Source organism: Suricata suricatta, chromosome 7 (assembly GCF_006229205.1).
Source record: "Suricata suricatta isolate VVHF042 chromosome 7, meerkat_22Aug2017_6uvM2_HiC, whole genome shotgun sequence".
NCBI classification, from domain to species: domain Eukaryota; kingdom Metazoa; phylum Chordata; class Mammalia; order Carnivora; family Herpestidae; genus Suricata; species Suricata suricatta.
Window position 1 is genome coordinate 136,747,552 of NC_043706.1, and position 5,367 is coordinate 136,752,918.

Here is a 5,367-nt window from a genome sequence, read left to right on the forward strand (position 1 = left end):
CGCCCCCCAGCGGCCAGCGGGCGGCGGGGACGGGGGCGGCGTTCCGGACCGGTCTCCGCCAGAGGCGCCCCGGGAGGGCCCTCGGAGGCCAGCCCTGGCCCTGCTCGCGCCGGAGACCCCGGCCTCCCCCGGGCTTGGGGGCTAACCGCGCGTGTCCCTCCCGGAGTGCCTCGCCGCCTTCCCTGGGGCAGCCCGGGGGCCCAGCCTCCCCGCTGGAAGGGCGGCGGCCCCCTCCCACGACAGTGGTCCTAGCCGTCATCTCGCTCAGAGCACCCCACTCAGCTGTTTGTGATCTAGCCCAGCTGAAGCTAAAGAGAAGTGCTTTCTAGTGGCTTTTTGATGATGGTGGCACGTTGGGAGCCTGCCACAGCCCTTTTAGATCTCCGGGACACCGAGTTTTACGAGTTTTAATCTGCTGACTTTAGGCCTTATTACTTCTGTGAAGTTCAGGGATTTTAAGGAGGAAAAACCTGTCCAGGGCCCCAGAGACGCCAGCCCTAAAGCTTGCTGTTGACGCAGCAGAGTCACCTGGGTGCCTCCCAGGGGACATCCGGGAAGAGAAGGAGAGAAAATTAACAAGTTTTGCGCTTGAGCTGCAAACAGTCCGAAGTCACAGAGAAAGAGTGCCCAGAGCGTGTCTGCTGTGCGGAGCAGGGCCTGTGGCATGAGGCTGGGGAAGGGGCGCGTCCGGCTGTTGAAGGCGACCTTCAGACAGGACTGTGTGAGTTTTCTGTTGTTTGGGGTTGCAGGGGCTGGAAGGTTTGCCTTGGGCGCCGCCCATTTCTCTGACCCTGGACTTACAGATGGGAGGGTGTTGCCAGAATGCAGACACATGTGATGGAGGCAAAGGTTTTTCCTCCCCCTCCTCGCAAGTTTCTGACTGCGGTTAGTCACGTTAACCCGGCTGGCCTCCAGTGTTAGTCCTACGTGAATATGTTCAAGGTCTTAACGAACCCCAGGCAGAGGTGGGTTACCGGCTATGCGTCCGCACAACTCCAGGGGCACCGTTCACTGTGGTCTGTGTGAATAGCGTGCTTGGGATGCTGCGTGAGGTTGCCTTCTGGGGTTGTGCAAAGCTGAGAGCCTGTGGCGCGTGACAACAGCATGTTTTAGGAGGTTCTCCTACATAGCGAATGTCCTCGCGTCCACGCAGCACAGCAGCCCTGTTACCCCGTGTACTCGGACCAGAGAAGCAGAGAGCTTGAAGTGGGCGTTGGCCAGGACTGCAGTGTGGTCTCCTGGGGAAGTCGGGGGAACCAGGGAACCCCACGACAGGGACCCCGACCAAATGGGGGCTGTTGACCAAAGGAGGGCCTGCAGACCACGGGGTGAGTGGAGGGTTTTAGTGGGGTGTTTCTCCTGCCGTGGAGCAGCGGCGGCCCGATGCTCTCCTAGAAGCCATGCAGGGTCCTGTGGAGCAGGGGGCTGGGGTGGGGGACGTTGGTATTGGAGGTCAGCCAGCCCCCGTTGTCTCATTCAAGATGACATGAAAGAAATGGAAGTCAGAAAAAGTCTTTGGTGCATATCAGAGTCAACAAGCCTGGAGGTCTGAAGCAGCTCCTGTGAGGGTCAGAGGGCTCTTGTTGCCAGATGTGACAGCCCCCTGGAGAGAAGCAGAGAAGCAGGAGCAGGAAGAGGAGCCAGAGAAAGAATGCGGCAGGGGCGGGGGTGGGAGAATGGAAGAGAAAAGGAGAGGAAAGAGCATCCTCCGGGTGGAGGAGCCCAGCTTGCAGGGGGCGGGCGGGGGGGGGGGGGCGGCTCAGAGCAGGGTCTGCGGGACTACCACCTCCCTGCTCACACCAGCCCTGCTGTCTCTTCTTAAAAGAGCAGGAGAGATTGCTATCCAAACCAGGCAGGATGAAAAGTTCCTGTCGTTCTTAAAGCTTTAAGCTTACATTTCCTGCAAACTGCCTTCCTTTCCTGAGAATGTCCGGCAGGTGACAGGTGCTGGGGGTTCAGGAGGCCAGGATGGCGTGGGGCGCAGAGTTGCCCCCTTGACTTCCTGTTTGAGCTATGGGCGCCGCACGTAGTTGAGACATCTCAGGTTGGTTGGTTGCTTTGCTCTTGCAGTAGCATTTCTCTACAGACTTGGATAAGGTTGTGTGTGTGTGTGTGTGTGTGTGTGTGTGTGTGTGTGTGGGTGTGTGTGTATGGGTGTGTGTGTGGGGGGGTGGTTTGATATTTACAACCAGTTTTTGAAGCGTGTATCTCACATGTCGCTTTCATCCTGGGTGCGTTTCAGAGTGGAAGTATATTAAGTAGACTCGTCTTGTGCCAGCAGTGATGGGGTGGCACAGACTTTGTTGTGGTTTGTCCCAGGCCTTCCGAGTGTCCCAGTGCTTGAGGGGACAGCAAGCCTATGTCAGTATCCTATTCTTGTAACTACAGAGGTTTTTTTTTTTAGGATTGTGCCTCTTAGGAATCTTTTTTCCAGCCCCCAAACCCAAATGATCTCTGGAGCTAATGAAAAATAACAGTGTGTTCTCTGTGCCGGATAACTGCTGTGAGCCCCTTTTGTGGGTCACTTTGTGTCATCCTTGAGGCTCTCAAGGTCACAGTATGTCGCAGGGCTGTGGCTGAAGCCTGGGTAGTTGGCCCCGGAGCCCACCTTAGTGACATCCCTCAGGAGCACCTGCTGAAGAGTGAGTGTTACAAGGGCTTTCATGTAATGGCTCATCTGACTGTCCCAGCTCCCCTCGGCGGTGGCGGGCCATGTCTACTTTCTGAATTTTACAGTTCAGGGTCAGGGTCCTTTTACAGAAGGAGAGTGGCTCACCCCCGGTCCTCCTGCAGGGGGTGGCGGCAAGGCCGTCTAGCCCTGGGTTCTTCACTGCCCGGCGCCATCTGGAGCTGGGCTTGGGTGCTGTCCCCTGCCTGGCGCTGACCAGCGTGTGGCCTGCTTCCTTGTTCTCTTTGCCCTGGGAAGGGCGTTCAGTTCCCAAACACGCTTCCGGGCGTGAGTCACTAGGTTCCCAGCCGGGCCGGGGTACACACGGATCCGTGGGTCCTTGAGGAGCGCCGGTGAGTGTATTCCTTTGAGGTTGTTGGGCATCATGGCTTTTTTGACTAGACAGTGATTAGTTTATCTTCAAGTTTGAAGTTTGAATCTATTTGAATATATTCTGTATATGTCACTGATAGAAATTTCAGAGTTCTTACTTGGTTCTTCCCCTGAGAGTTTCTCCTTCTCAAAACCCATGACATGGATGACATGGTAGGTTTAAAAAGGAGAGATTTTGGTGGGCGGGCAAAGAGCCAGAGTAGGGAGTGGTGGGCCTCCTTCCTACCTCTGACCTTTGGGGTTCAAATCCGCCCTCGCCCTCCTGCTGCCCGGGACCTCAGCAGTGCATGCTCACCCTCACCTCTGATTTCCCGGCTGCAAAAGGGCTGATAGCACCTTCCTCACAGGTAGGCACCTCGCCTGGTCCCGAGCAGGTGCTTAGGGAGTGGCAGCTGCTGGCCTTTTCTTCACTTGGTTGGTTCTGAGCTGGAAGAGGGGATCATCAGGGATACTGGTAGGATGAAAACAGATTTTTAGGAAAAAAAAGTTTTTTAATGTGTATTTTTTGAGAGAGTGAGAGTGCAAGCAAGGGAGGGGCAGAGAGAGAGGGAGACATAGAATCGGAAGCAGGTTCCAGGCTCCAAGCTGTCAGCGCAGAGCTGGATGTGGGGCTTGAACCCACAAACCTTGAGATCGGGACCTGAGCCGAAGTCAGACACCCAACCCACAAGCCACCCAGGCATCCTGCGAACAGGTTTTTTTTAAAAAGAAAAAGTAGGGGAAGGGGGACAAACACAACTATTACTACTATAATGAACCTGACTGAGTTCTTCCTATACGCCTCCTCTGCCGTTCTGGATTCTGCATTCTTTCATCTGTGCCCGCCAACGACCCCGAGGTTTTTCTGTATGACTGTCTCAGAGGAGGACACTGGGACCCTGAGAGTTAGTTAGTCGTCCGCCTAGCAAGTGGCAGCTGGGGGTGGGGGGTGGGGGCAGGATTTGAAGCCACACTGACAGAGACCAGGCCAGCACTTTGGACCACAGAAGAGATTATTTTTACATATCTGATCAGAAAGACAATCTTCGCTTAAAACATGCCAACGCACTGAGATTGGAAGTCCCTTCCCACTGCCCAGATGCTGCGTTTTTAATTCTGAAGTGGAAAATCTGGGAAGGAGTGGAACAAGCAGCAAAATTTGCGATACTGAAATACCTTCCGTCTCACCGACCTACTGTATCGTGACTTGATGAGACCGGATAAAACACGTATTTATAAAAACCCTTTGGCCTCCTGGATGCCGCGGGAGCTGGCTGTCCCTCAGGGGTCTGTAAAAGGCAGAGACTTGCTGGGCTCCTGTCGTGGCATCGCTGGAAGGCAGTGCCCCGAGGTGCTTTCTCGCCTTCTCTGCTCGGCCAAGTTGTCTATGTCTGTGCCGTTCTGCTCCAGGCCCATAAAGGGGCTCATTGAGTGTGTGCCGGTCCCCGGTTTCTCACTGGCGCGGTTTTATTAACTCGTACGGGGCCTGTGTGGGAGGGAGACGCGTCTAGTGGGAAAGTAATGTTGGCTCAGCAGTTCTGGAGTTCTCGGTGGCCTAATGGGGACACCGACTTTCCAGGTGGCCTAGCAAGGGCCTGACTGGGTGTGTGCCGACAGGAAGGCACTGGCTTGGGGCCGCTCTGGCCAGTTCCCAGGCCTAGAGGGCAAAGGCCAGAGCCGTAAAAAATAAATATGACAAGACAACAGTGGGAGAAAAAGTTCAGTTTTGCGATTCAGTGGTCTGTACTTTATTATCGCGAAGGAGTTAGAACATGGAGGGAACCAGAGAAAAACCAGGAGGAATGCGTAGAAATGGAAGGAACCCATAGTAATTGGACTGGAGACCCTGAAGCGCATGGCCTGTCATTTGTAAGGCTCCGAGCTGGCCCAGAGAGGCCGGGAGGGCGGGGGGCTCCAGGCTGGGGAGGCAGGGCCGGCTACGAACAGTTGCCCCCCACAGAGAACTCTGGAAACGGCACAAGCCTCCTGTCCTGCATTTGAGGAGACAGATGCCTTGTCAGTGTGGTTGGGGGACAGCTGGGTTGGGAAGGAGGGGTGCATGGGGCCCGGAGGGAGGCGAAGGGCGCAGTGACTAATCATTGATGGAAATAGGAAGGGACAAGGGAGGGGGATGGCTGGTGACTGTTTCACATTCTGACAGGACAGTTCCAGGTGCCTTGAACTGGGAGGTTTCTATAGCTGTGTGGCTTCATGTCTTGAGTTTCGGTTTTAATTGTGGTTTTATGTTTTTTTTTTTTTCATTTTTGGGTATATATATATATATATATATGTATATATATATATATATATATTGAAGGGAAGCTTTG

At 54.6% G+C, this 5,367-nt stretch overlaps 1 pseudogene; it reads right to left on the reverse strand.

The window, feature by feature from the left end:
* The window catches only part of LOC115295378, a 7,310-nt pseudogene extending 4,258 nt beyond the window's left edge, over nucleotides 1-3,052 (reverse strand).
* Between the last annotated feature and the right edge of the window lie 2,315 nt (nucleotides 3,053-5,367).